At 47.3% G+C, this 13,854-nt stretch overlaps 1 pseudogene; it reads left to right on the top strand.

Annotated features, from left to right (window-relative positions):
* The first annotated feature begins 782 nt into the window (after nt 1–782).
* Nucleotides 783–13,854, top strand: part of LOC147118236 (uncharacterized) — a 32,385-nt pseudogene continuing 19,313 nt past the window's right edge.

The raw sequence follows: 13,854 nt of genomic DNA, 5'->3' as shown, positions 1-13,854 counted from the left end.
AAAGGGACACCCACCCCCTCCACATTTAAAGGGACACCCACCCCCTCCACAAAAGGGACACCCTCCCCCTCCACATTTAAAGGGACTCCCTCCCCCTCCATATTTAAAGGGACTCCCTCCCCCCTCTCGTGTGTTCTACTAATGAAAGCGACTGTGACAATTCCCCCAGCCACCGCATTTTAGCAAGGATGTGAAAGACCTTGAGAGCCAGCCAGTGGCTTAGTTGGGAGCACGCTCGTCTCTCAGTCAGAAAGTTGTGGGTTCAAAGTCCCCACTCCAGAGACTCGAGCACATAAACATTAGGCTGATGCTCCGGGGCAGTGCCAAAGGAGCGCCGCACTGTCGGAGGGGTGGTGTCCTGTTGGAGGGGCGGTACTGAGGGAGTACTGCATGGTGGGATGGGCAGTACTGAGGGAGTGCCGCACTGTCGGAGGGGCAGTACTGAGGGAGCACCGCACTGTCGGAGGGGCAGTACTGAGGGAGCACTGCACTGTCGGAGGGCTGTCTTTCGGGTGAGACGTTCAGGTGGACATAAACGATCCCAGTATTTCGCAGAAGGGCAGGAGAGTTATCCCCGGTGTCCTGGCCATTATTTATGATGCAAATTGGCTGCAGTGTTTCCCACATTACAACAGCGACTACACTTCAAAAAGTAATTCATTGGCTGTAAAACCGTTGCTCGTGAAAGGCGCTGTATAAAGGCCAGTCTTTCTTTATTTTCTCTCCTGTATTTACATTAATTGCTTATATAAACCTGTTTTACTGTCTCTTGCAAGGGGAGGAATTGCAGACGGGCAGCTTAACGCAAACTTCACACGAAGATCTGACAGAGTCACTCGATTCATCAGGACCTGAATATCGTCAACATATGGAAGCGGAAAGCAGCAGAGTGCGGGCAAACTGCACACGTGTCTTGTGTGTGGACGTGGATTCAACCGAAGGTGCAGCCTGGGGAGGCACAAGTGTAACCAAAGCGAGGAGAGTCCGTGCAAATGTCGGGAATGCGGGAAGGGATTCAGTTGCCTTTCCGAGCTGGAGACTCATCAACGCAGTCACTCCATGAAATGGCCGTTCACCTGCTCCGTGTGTGGGAAGGGATTCACTCAACAATCCGACCTGCTGAGGCACCGGCGAGTTCACACCGGGGAAAAGACGTTCGCCTGCTCTCACTGTGAAAAGAGGTTTAACCAGTCTTTCCACCTGTTGATACACGAGCGTCTTCACACCGATGAGACCTTTTCAGTGCTCCGACTGCAAGAAGGGCTTCAGAAGATCCAGCGACCTGATACAGCACCAGCGAGTTCACACTGGGGAGAGGCCATTCACCTGCTCCGTGTGTGGGAAGGGATTCACTCTCTCCTCCACCCTGCTGAGACACCAGCTAATTCACACTGACAAGTGGCCGTTCACCTGCTCCGACTGCGGGAAAGGATTCACTCGTCCCTCCGCTCTGCGGGAACACCAGCTGGTTCACACTGATGAGAGGCCGTTCTCCTGCTCCGAGTGCGGGAAAGGATTCACACGTTCCAACTCTCTGCGGGAACACCAGCTGGTTCACACTGACGAGAGGCCGTTTAAATGTTCCGACTGCGACAAGAGTTTCAAATGCTCCAAGGGCCTGGAGCTACATCGACGCAACCACACCGGGGAGAGGCCATTCAGCTGCTCTCACTGCGGGAAGAGGTTTACGCGCTCATCCAATCTTCTGAAACACCAGCGCACCCACACCGGGAAGATGCCGTTCCCCTGCTCAGTGTGTGAAAAGGGATTCACCAGTTCAACTCACCTGCTGAGACACCAGCGAGTTCACACCTGAGCGCACTGGTCCCATTCTGCTGTCAATCACATGAAGGACTGTTCTGTGTTAATAATGGCAATTACGGGGTTGGGGGGCGGTTTGAAGATGCTGATAATAACCCCAGTAACTAGGCTGGAGTTTAAGAGGTGTCAGCCTCGGCTCAGTGGGCGACACTCTCACCTCTGGAGTCCCACTCTGGAGACTTGAGCACGTAATCTAGGCTGACACGCCAGGGCAGTACTGAGGGAGAGCTGCTCTGTCAGAGGTGCCACCTTTCGGATGCGACGTTAAACCGCTGCCCCGTCTGCCCTCTCAGGTGGGTGTAAAAGATCCCGTGGCCGCTATTTTGAAAAATGGAAGGGAGAAAGGATCTCGACTCGGAAGATCAGGAAGTAGATGTGAAACTGTAATGTCGCTTGAAATGATTGTAAGACTGAATTTAACTGTGACTGTAATAATTGTGTTTTGTAGGTAACAGAGCGTGGGAAAAACCAGTACGAATCCAGTATGAGGTGATTTTGGTGGTGCCTCCTATGTCACTACCACCACAACTACCATGCTTTACGGGTCTAACAGGACCTGTCCCATCAACCAACACGTTTTTAAGTACGAGCTGCACAGTTATGTGGCACAATTCAGACCCGACATTGCCCTATTGTTTGAGGGTTTCAGTGAGCTCATGATACGACTGAACTCCTCCCTAAAGCATTTTTTATGTTTTGGAGCAAGACAACTGGAGAATAGATATTGAAATTGAAAGCAGAAGGGACAACACACACTGGTGGGATATTGGGCTTAATACATCAGCATGCCCTTAGGCTCGTATTATTTCACACGCTCTGGTTGTTCTCCAACTTGTATTGATTTTGTATTTGAGATATGTAACCCATGTAGTAAAACTTTGAACTATGTAAGATCAGAAGTTTGTTTAAGATCTACCCAGTTAAACACAAATGTCACAAGGTAGGGAGTCAAAAATTGTTAGGACTAATAAGACAACATAGGGACAAACATGGAAATTCCTCATTGGATTAGGATAATTTCCCATGTACTGGTCATATCCCAACTTGTAGTAATGATGTGCTTACTATTCTACACCTGCTACCTGAAACACCTAAAGTCCAATGCCCAATCACATTTAAATATGATCACAGCCCAGAACATGTTAGAGTTACATAAACGGAAGAAAAATAATCCATATGTAAGATTTTAGTTTTGAGGGGTCGGCAAATGCCTCGCCCTCAAGGTAGGGATATGTAGGATAGGATGTACCTGTAGGATTTAGTAAACATTATTAAGATTCGATAACCATTCTAATATAACTATAATATGTGAAATTGTATGTTAAGATCCTAAAAGCCTGTATAAAATGGAGAATGGCTGAGAGCAAAGCAGGATGGGATTATGCCAACCTGACTAAAAACCTCTGTTTAAAATTACTGAAGTAATGGAATGTTGTGCTAAGTTTATGGAGACGAGTAATTCAGCAATATTCTGCTTAACGAGATAAAAACTAGATAGATAGATAAGAGTTGGAGACATCCTTCATTGGTCCAGCTATAGGATGGACAGACTGTTTTGTCAACATTCTAGGAAGTGTTCTGTGAAAAGTGAAGATCTGAGATAAGGGTACTTTGCTTTGCAGAGAGAAAAAGTCAGAAGGATCAAACAAGGTCATAAGATGGGTAACGAGGGAAGCAAGACTTTTTACCAGGTGTTAGAGGGTTAATTACTGCCACGTCAGCAAAACGAGAGGGAAAAGGGTATAAAGATACAGGTTTTGAACATCGAAAGCGCGCACCGTGTAACCAGAGATTGATAGGAGCTTCGGTCAACAGAACACAGCAAGCTCCCAAGGAAGCACGCATGGGTCAACAGAATACAGCAAGATACATCAGGAGACTTGCGCCGCGCTCACTCGGAAGGAACGCCGGGGTTTGAACGGACAGACTGTGACTATCTTCTTGTTAAGTACTACTTCTTTGTACCGGATGTTTAATGCTTAATAAATCTGTGTTACTGATACACAATATACCTGGACCCAGAGCGGTTTGTGTAGTCACGGACTGTTTTACTGGTACACAATATACCTGTACCCAGAGTGGTTTGTGTAGTCACGGACTGTTTTACTGATACACAATATACCTGTACCCAGAGTGGTTTGTGTAGTCACGGACTGTTTTACTGATACACAATATACCTGGACCCAGAGTGGTTGGTGTACTCACGGACTGTTTTACTGATACACAATATACCTGGACCCAGAGTGGTTTGTGTAGTCACGGACTGTTTTACTGATACACAATATACCTGTACCCAGAGAGGTTTGTGTAGTCACAGACACATTATTATAAGAGCCTTTGAAAGCTACATCAGTCATCGGGAGAATGCTGGAATCCATTGTTAAGGAAGTGGTATCAAGTCACTTAGAAAATCATAACATGATTAGGCTGAGTCAACATGGTTTTATGAAAAGGAGATCGTGTTTGACAAATTTATTTGAGTTTTTTGAGGATGTAACTAGCAGGGTAGATAGAGGGGAACCAGTGGATGTAGTATATTTGGATTTCCAAAAGGCATTCGATAAGGTGCCACATAAAAGGTTATTACACAAGATTAGGGCTCATGGGGTTGGGGGTAATATAGTAGCATGGATAGAGGATTGGTTAACGGACAGAAAACAGAGAGCAGGGATAAACAGATCTTTCTCAGGTTGGCAGGCTGTATCTAGTGGGGTGCGGCGTGGATCAGTGTTGGGGCCTCAGCTATTTACAATCTATATTAATGACCTGGATGAAGGGACCGAGTGTAATGTATCCAAGTTTGCTGATGATACAAAGCTAGGTGGGACAGTAAGCTGTGAGGAGCCTTTGGACCTTCTGACAATCACCTTAAAACTGTGCCCTCTGGTTCTCGAGCCTTCCGCCAATGGGAACAGTTTCTCTCTATCTACACTGTCCAGACCCCCTCACGATTTTGAACACCTCCATCAAACCTCCCCTTAACCTTCTCTGCTCTAAGGAGAACAATCCCAGCTTCTCCAGTCTCTCCACATAACTGAAGTCCCTCATTCCTGGAACCATTCTGGTAAATCTTTTCTGCAGCCTCTCTAAGGCCTTCACATCCTTCCTAAAGTGCGGTGCCCAGAATTGGACACAATAAGAAAGAAAGATTTGCATTTATAAGAACATAAGAAATAGGAGCAGGAGTCGGCCATTCAGCCCTTCGAGCCTGCTCCGTCATTCAATGAGATCATGGCTGATCTTCTGCCTCAACTCCATTCACCGGCCCTATCGCCATATCCCTTGATGCCCTTACTAGTCAGAAATCTATCGACTTCTGTTTTGAATATACCCAATGACTGAGCCTCCACAGCCCTCTGGGGTAGAGAATTCCAAAGATTCACCACCCTCTGTGTGAAAAAATTTCTTCTCATCTCAGTCCTGAATGGCCTACCTTTTATCCTGAGGCTGTGGCCCCTGGTTCTAGACTCCCCAGCCAAGGGAAACATTCTCCCAGCATCCACCCTATCAAGCCCTGTAATAATTGTGTATGCTTCAATGAGATCCCCTCTCATTCTTCTGAATTCAAGAGAATACAGGTCTAGTTTACTCAATCTCTTCTCATACTACAGACCCGCTATCCCAGGAATCAATCTCGTGAACCTTTGTTGCACTCCCTCTATAGCAAGTTTATCCTTTCTTCGGTAAGGAGACCAAAATTGTACACAGTACTCCAGGTGTGGTCTCACCAAGGCCCTATCTAATTGGAGGCAGCATTGGTGGTAACTCTCCAGTGATTTGAGGTGCACTGGAGAGGTACCACCAACGCTGCCTCCGCAAGATCCTGCAAATTCATTGGCAGGATAGATGCACCAACGTCAGTGTTCTCGCTCAGGCCAACATCCCCAGCATCGAAGCTTTGACCACGCTCGATCAGCTCCGATGGACGGGTCACATTGTCCGCATGCCCGATACGAGACTCCCAAAACAAGCGCTCTACTCGGAGCTCCGGCACGACAAGAGAGCCCCAGGTGGCAGAGGAAACGCTTCAAGGACACCCTCAAAGCCTCCTTGAAAACGTGCAACATCCCCACCAACACCTGGGGAATCCCTGGCCCAAGACCGCTCAAAGTGGAAGTGAAGCATCCGGGAAGGCGCCGAACACCTCGAGTCTCTTTGCCAGGAGCAAGCTCAATCAGCGCACGTCAACCCAAGCACCCCACCCACCCAACCCTTCAACCACCGTCTGCCCCACCTGTGACAGAGACTGTAAGTCCCGCAATGGACTCATCAGTCACGTGAGAACTCATTTTTAATGTGGAAGCAAGTCATCCTCGGTTCCGAGGGACTGCCTAAGAAGAGGCTATAATTGGAGAAAGACTTCTTTACTCCTGTACTCAAATCCTCTTGTAATGAAGGCCAGCATACCATTTGCCTTCTTAACCGCCTTTCATGACCACCGGACATCCCAAAGCGCTTTACAACCAATGAAGTACTTTTTGAAGTGTAGTCACTGTTGTAATGTGGGAAACGTGGCAGCAAATTTGTGCACAGCAAGCTCCCACAAACAGCAATGTGATAATGACCAGATAATCTACTTTTTCATCATGTTGATTGAGGGATAAATATTGGGTTCAAAACACCGGGGATAACTTCTTCGAAATAGTACCATGGGATCTTTTACGTCCACCTGAGGGGGCAGACGGGGGCCTCGGTTTAACGTCTCATCCGTAGGACGGTACCTCTGACAGTGCGGCACTCCCTGAACACTGCCCCTCCGACAATGCGGCTCTTCCGCAGTACTGCCCCTCCGATGGAGCAGCGCTCCCTGAGCACTGACCCTCTGATATACCTATCAATTCATCCAATGAAAAGCGACGAGTTAAGAAAGTAACTATAGGTTTTTATTGGCTAAATAACAGAGCCCACCCTCATGGGTGATCGGATCCAACAAGGAGGAATACCAGCCAGTCGACCACCTTTATACCTGGGCAGGTAGGTGGAGCCAAGGGCAGAGTCAGCAGTGTTCAGCCCAGGTATAACAGCGTGACAAGAGGCGACCTCGTATAGTGATACAACAGTGTGAACAGTGATAACGATGTAACAGTGATAACTATAGTGTAACGATAGTGAACGACAAAAGTGGTTTACCACACCCTCCGACAATGGCAGGGGGTTGGGAACCTGAGCAGGGAGACAGAGGAAAGGAAAACAGGGATAAAAGCAAAAGATAGGAAGGAGAAAAACAAAAGTGGCAGTCAGAGAAATCAACGGTTTAAATCAAACATGGCCACAGTAAATAATAATTCTAATAGGTCTAAGAGCGTTAAAAAAACAAGCCTGAAGGCTTTGTGTCTTAATGCGAGGAGCATTTGTAACAAGGTGGATGAATTGGCTGTGCAAATAGAGGTAAACGAATATGATTTGATTGGGATTACGGAAACGTGGCTCAAGGATGGCCAAGACTGGGAACTCAACATCCAGGGGTATTCGATATTCAGGAAAGATAGGCAAAAAGGAAAGGGAGGTGGGGTAGCATTACTGGTTAAAGAAGGGATTAATACAATTGTAATGAAGGATATTAGCTCTGATGATGTGGAATCTGTATGGGTAGAATTGAGAAATACTAAGGGGAAAAAAACGTTAGTGGGAGTGGTATATAGACCTCCAAACAGTAAGGTGGAGGTTGGGGATGGCATTAAAAGGGAAATTAAAGAAGCGTGCAATAACGGCACAGCAGTCATCATGGGTGACTTTAATCTACATATAGATTGGGCCAACCAAATTAGTAACAATACTGTGGAGGAGGAATTCCTGGAGTGTTTACGGGATGGTTTCCTGGACCAATAATGTCGAGGAACCAACCAGAGATCAGGCCATCTTAGACTGGGTATTATGTAACGAGAAAGGATTAATTAGCAATCTTGTTGTACGAGGCCCCTTGGGTCGGAGCGATCATAATATGATCGAATTCTTCATTAAGATGGAGAATGAAGTAGTTGACTCAGAGACAAGGGTCCTCAATTTAAATAAAGGAAACTACGATGGTCTGAGGAGTGAGTTGGGTAGGATTGATTGGGGAATGGCACTCAAAGGGGTGACGGTGGATAGGCAATGGCAAACATTCAAAGACCGAATGGATGAGCTACAGAATTTGTTCATCCCAGTTTGGCATAAAAATAAAACAAAAAAGGTGACTCAACCGTGGCTAACAAGGGAAATTAGGGATAGCATAAGATCCAAGGAGAGGACATAAAAATTGGCTAGAAAAAGCAATAATCCTGAGGATTGGGAGCAGTTTAGGAGTCAACAAAGGAGGACAAAGGGATTAATTAAGAAAGGGAAAATAGAATATGAGAGTAAGCTAGCAGGGAACATAAAAACTGACTGTAAAAGCTTTTATAGATATGTGAAGAGAAAAAGATTGGTGAAGTCAAGCGTAGGTCCCTTACAGTCAGAATCAGAGGAATTTATAATGGGAAACGAGGAAATGGCAGACCAACTAAATACATACTTTGCTTCTGTCTTCACAAAGGAGGACACAAATAACCTCCCAGAGATGCCGGGGAACATAGGGTTTGATGAAAGGGAGGAACTGAAAGAAATCAGTATTTGTAGGGAAATGGTGTTAGGAACATTAATGGGACTGAAGGCCGATAAATCCCCAGGGCCTGATGGTCTACATCCCAGGGTACTTAAGGAAGTGGCCCTAGAAATAGTAGATGCATTGCTGGTCATCTTCCAGAACTCGATAGATTCTGGAACGGTACCCATGGATTGGAGGGTAGCTAATGTTACTCTACTGATCAAAAAAGGTGGTAGAGAAAAAGCGGGGAATTATAGACCGGTAAGCCTGACATCGGTAGTGGGGAAAATGCTAGAGTCTATTATAAAAGATGTAATTGCAGAGCACTTGGAAAGCAGTGATAGGATCGGACAAAGTCAACATGGATTTACAAAAGGTAAGTCATGCTTGACGAATCTACTGGAGTTTTTTGAGGATGTAACTGGTAGGGTGGATGGGGGAGAACCAGTGGATGTGGTGTATTTGGACTTTCAGAAGGCTTTCGATAAGGTCCCGCATAAGAGATTAGCGTGCAAAATTAAGGCACATGGGATTGGGGGCAAGGTATTGACTTGGATAGAGAACTGGTTGGCAGACAGGAAGCAAAGAGTTGGAATAAACGGGTCGTTTTCCGAGTGGCAGGCAGTGACTAGTGGGGTACCGCAAGGATCGGTCCTAGGACCCCAGCTGTTCATAATATATATTAATGATCTGGACGAGGGAATTGGATGTAATATCTCCAAATTTGCAGACGACGCAAAGCTGGGTGGGAGGGTAAGCTGTGAGGAGGATGTCGTGAAACTCCAGTACGATTTGGGCAGGTTGGGTGATTGGGCAGAAATATGGCAGATGCACTATAATGTGGATAAATGTGAGGTTATCCACTTTGGTGGCAAAAACAGGAAGGCAGATTATTATTTGAATGGCAATAGATTGGGAGAAGGGGAAGTGCAAAGAGACCTGGGTGTTATTGTGCACCAGTCGCTGAAGGTAAGCATGCAGCTGCAGCAGGCGGTTAAGGCGGCAAATAGTATGTTGGCCTTCGTAGCAAGAGGGTTCAAATACAGGAACAAGGATGTCTTGCTACAGTTGTACAGGGCCTTGGTGAGACCACATCTTGAGTATTGTGTGCAGTTTTGGTCACCTTACCTGAAGAAGTACGTTCTTGCCATGGAGGGAGTGCAGCGAAGATTCACCAGGCTGATACCTGGGATGGCAGGAATGACGTATGAGGAGAGATTGTGTCGATTGGGCTTATACTCGCTGGAGTTTAGAAGATTGAGAGGGGATTTCATCGAAACCTATAAAATTCTGTCAGGTCTGGACAGACTAGATGCAGGAAGGATGTTTCTGATGGCCGGGGAGTCCAGAACCAGGGGTCATAGTCTAAGGATAAGGGTTAAGCCATTTAGGACTGAAATGAGGAGGAATTTCTTCACCCAGAGAGTGGTGAACCTGTGGAATTCTCTGCCACAGAGGGCGGTGGAGGCCAATTCATTAAATATATTCAAGAAAGAGTTGGATATATTTCCTGAGGCTAAAGGGATCAAGGGATATGGGGAGAAGGCAGGGACAGGGTACTGAATTTGGATGATCAGCCATGATCTCATTGAATGGCGGATCAGGCTCGAAGGGCCGAATGGCCTACTCCTATCTTCTATATTTCTATGTTTCTATGTTTAATGCAGCGCTCCCTCAGTACTGCCCCTCCGACAGTGCAGCGCTCCCTCAGCACATAAGAACATAAGAAGTAGGAGCAGGAGTAGGCCATACGGCCCCTCGGGCCTGCTCCGCCATTCAATAGGATCATGGCTGATCCGAATCTAGACTCACGTCCACTTCCCTGCCCTCTCCCCGTAACCCCTAATTCCCTTATCTGCTAGGAAACTGTCTATCTCAATTTTAAATTTATTTAATGTTGCAGCTTCCACAGCTCTCCTGGGTAGCAAATTCCATAGATTTACTACCCTCTGAGTGAAGAAGTTTCTCCTCATCTCAGTTTTGAAAGGGCAGCCCCTTATTCTAAGATTATGCCCCCTAGTTCTAGTCTCACCCAGCAGTGGAAACATCCTCACCGCATCCACCCAATCAAGCCCCCCCACAATCTTATGTTTCGATAAGATCGCCTCTCATTCTTCTGAACTCCAATGAGTTGAGTCCCAACCGACTCAACCTTTCCTCATACGTCAACCCCCTCATCTCCGGAATCAACCGAGTGAACCTTCTCTGAACCACCTCGAGAGCAAGTATATCTTTTCTTAAATATGGAAACCAAAACTGCACGCAGTATTCCAGGTGTGGCCTCACCAATACCCTGTATAACTGCAGCAAGACTTCCCTGTTTTTATACTCCATCCCCCTTGCAATAAAAGCCAAGATTCCATTGGCCTTCCTGATCACCTGCTGCACCTGCATACTAACTTTTTGTGTTTCATGCACCAGGACCCCCAGATCCCTTTGTACTGTAGCACTTTGCAGTTTCTCTCCATTTAGATAATAACTTGCTGTTTGATTTTTTCTGCCAAAGTGCATAACCTCATACTTTCCAACATTATATTGCATCTGCCAAATCTCTGCCCACTCACTTAGCCTGTATATGTCCTTTTGCAGGTTTTTTATGTCCTCACTCACTGCTTTCCCTCCCATCTTTGTATCGTCGGCAAACTTGGATATGTTGCACTTGGTCCCTTCCTCCAAATCGTTAATATAGATTGTAAAGAGTTGGGGTCCCAGCACTGACCCCTGCGGAACACCACTAGTTACTGATTGCCAACCCGAGAATGAACCATTTATCCCAACTCTCTGTTTTCTGTTAGATAGCCAATCTTCCACCTATGCCAGTATATTACCCCCAATCCCATGATTTTTTATCTTGTGCAGTAATCTTTTGTGTGGCACCTTGTCGAATGCCTTTTGGAAGTCCAAATACACTACATCCACTGGTTCCCCTTTATCCACCCTGTATGCTACATCCTCAAAGATTTCAAGCAAATTTGTCAAACATGACTTCCCCTTCGCACCGCACTGGAGTGTCAACCTTGCTTTATCTGCTCAATTCCCTGGAGCGGGATTTAAACCCACAACCTACTGACTCTGCTATCCACTGAGCCACAGCTGACTCCAGTCTTTGACACAGTTTCATCATAACTTCCTTGCTTTTGCACTCTACGCCTCTCCTAAAGCAGGGGAGTTATGATGAATTGTTACAGTTTTTTTTGCAGAGTGACCAAGGCTGTGTGTAGGAAACAATTGTGCATTTGAAAGCAGCTTGTATTGTGAAGCTTGTGCCCCTTTGCCAGGCCCGCTGCCTGTGGCCCCTCTCCCAGATTCCAGCCCCAGCTCTGTGCTGACTGAGCTGCTCTCACCTGGGGACAGCGCGTCACAATCGGCCCCAGCGCACCTGAGTTGGAGAGGAGGCCCCGCCCCCTTGCCGCGCCGCCATTGGTTGGAGGACCAGGCCGCCCAGTTCAGTCCTCCCAGCTCAGCCCTCTTCCTATTGTGTGGAGATGCCGGAGTTGGACTGGGGTGGACAAATGTAAAAAGTCACACAACACCAGGTTATAGTCCAACAGCTTTATTTGAAATCACAAGCTTTCGGAGCGCTGCTCCTTCTTCAGGTGAAGGGGCACCTTGTCCACTTCACCTGAAGAAGGAGCAGCCCTCCGAAAGCTTGTGATTTCAAATAAAGCTGTTGGACTATAACCTGGTGTTGTGTGACTTTTTACACTCTTCCTATTGGTCCGCGCTCCCGTCAGTCAGAATCACATTGCTCCGGCTCACTCCGCCACCCCGCGCGACTCAATGCGCTCCGTTCGGCGTCCGCGGAGGTCCCGCTCGCCCGACTCTGAGGTTTGGTTTTTCTGGTATTTCACTTTATAATCTCGCTCTCCGCTCCCCCTTCACCTCAATTTAAATCGATTCCCCAACACTTGACTTTACCCCAGCCGCTGATTCCGCCTCTTCCCCGGGCCCGGCCTTCCGTCTGCTACCCAGAGGCCCCGCGCAGGCGCACTGGCAGGGGAACGGAGGGTGATTGACAGGTGACGATTGATAGAAGCGCCTGCCCGCGCTGTGATTGGTGCAGGGGAAGGCAAGTGGGCGTGTCCGGCCCCGGGCCCACGTGGGGGAGTCAAAGGCTGGCTGGAGCGCATGCGCAGCCCGCCTCGCACCGTTGGGAAGCTTTTCAAATATTTTTTTTTGCGAAACAAATTGAAAACACTCATTAATTCCCCCAACCTCCTCCCCTCTAAAGTGCGATTATTATTATTTTTGTTTTTCCTCATTTGTGTGGGGTGTCTTTTTTTTAACCTTGCGGTGGCGTGCGCCGATCCAACCGACCCCTTGGCGTTGCGTGTTGGCGTCAGCGCGTAATCGGATGGGGGGGTGATTGACGCGACACGCCCGCCAATCAGGAGCGCGGAAAACGCTGGGAGGACCGGGTGGGCTGACGGTCCTCCAACCAATGGCTGCGCGGGAGGGAGGGGGGCGGGACCTCGGTGGGCTGCAGGCCGCTGTCCTGTTTTCATTGTCTGCAGGAGCTGTTAAAGGAAAGGGAAGGGGAGGAGGGGGTGGAAAAAACCCCAGCTTGTGAGTGTTTATTCCTTTACATTACCTTTATTGCAAGGCTATTCATCAATTGCATTAATTTAAAAATAAGTGAACCTTTTCTCTTTTTGACTTTGATCCAGAACAAAGAGCCCTGGTGCTGTGAACATTTTGGTGGGCAGCCACTTTTAAAGGTACAAAGACCAGCATTCTTCCTCCTCTCTCTCTCTCTCTCTTGTGAGTATTTGTGGGGGGTGAGTCAAAGGGGACTGCGGCCCCTTTTCCAAGAAAATTAGTGCTTGGCCATTTAAAGGGGAATGGGTGCCCCCCAGGTATTTAAAGGGGCAGTGCCTCTTTCTGTATCATGTAAGAGCAGGGAGGTTCTGCTTGAACTGTACAAAACACCAGTTAGGCCACCGCGTGCAGTTCTGGTCGTTCCCATTGCAGGAAAGATGTGACTGTGCTCCAGACGGGAGATTTACAAGGATGTTGCCAGGACTAGAGAATTTCATCTACAAGGAAAGATTGAATAAATAGAAACATAGAAGATAGGAGCAGGAGTAGGCCATTTGGCCCCTCGAGCCTGCTCCGCCATTTAATGAGATCATGGCTGATCATCCAAATTCAGTACCCTGTCCCTGCTTTCTCCCCATATCCCTTGATCCCTTTAGCATTAAGAAATATATCTAACTCCTTCTTGAATATATTTAATGAATTGGCCTCTACTGCCTTCTGTGGTAGAGAATTCCACAGGTTCACCACTCTCTGGGTGAAGAAATTCCTCCTCATCTCTGTCCTAAATGGCTTACCCCTTATCCTTAGACTGTGACCCCTGGTTCTGGACTCCCCCGCCATCGGGAACATCCTTCCTGCATCTAGTCTGTCTAGTCCTGTTAGAATTTTATAAGTTTCAATGAGATCCCCTCTCATTCTTCTAAACTCCA

This window comes from Somniosus microcephalus, chromosome 4 (genome assembly GCF_052327205.1).
Source record: "Somniosus microcephalus isolate GS21.2 chromosome 4, FLI_Smic_1.0, whole genome shotgun sequence".
NCBI lineage: Eukaryota > Metazoa > Chordata > Chondrichthyes > Squaliformes > Somniosidae > Somniosus > Somniosus microcephalus.
Note: the sequence above shows the minus strand (reverse complement) of the source record. Positions and strands in the feature narration are given on the sequence as shown.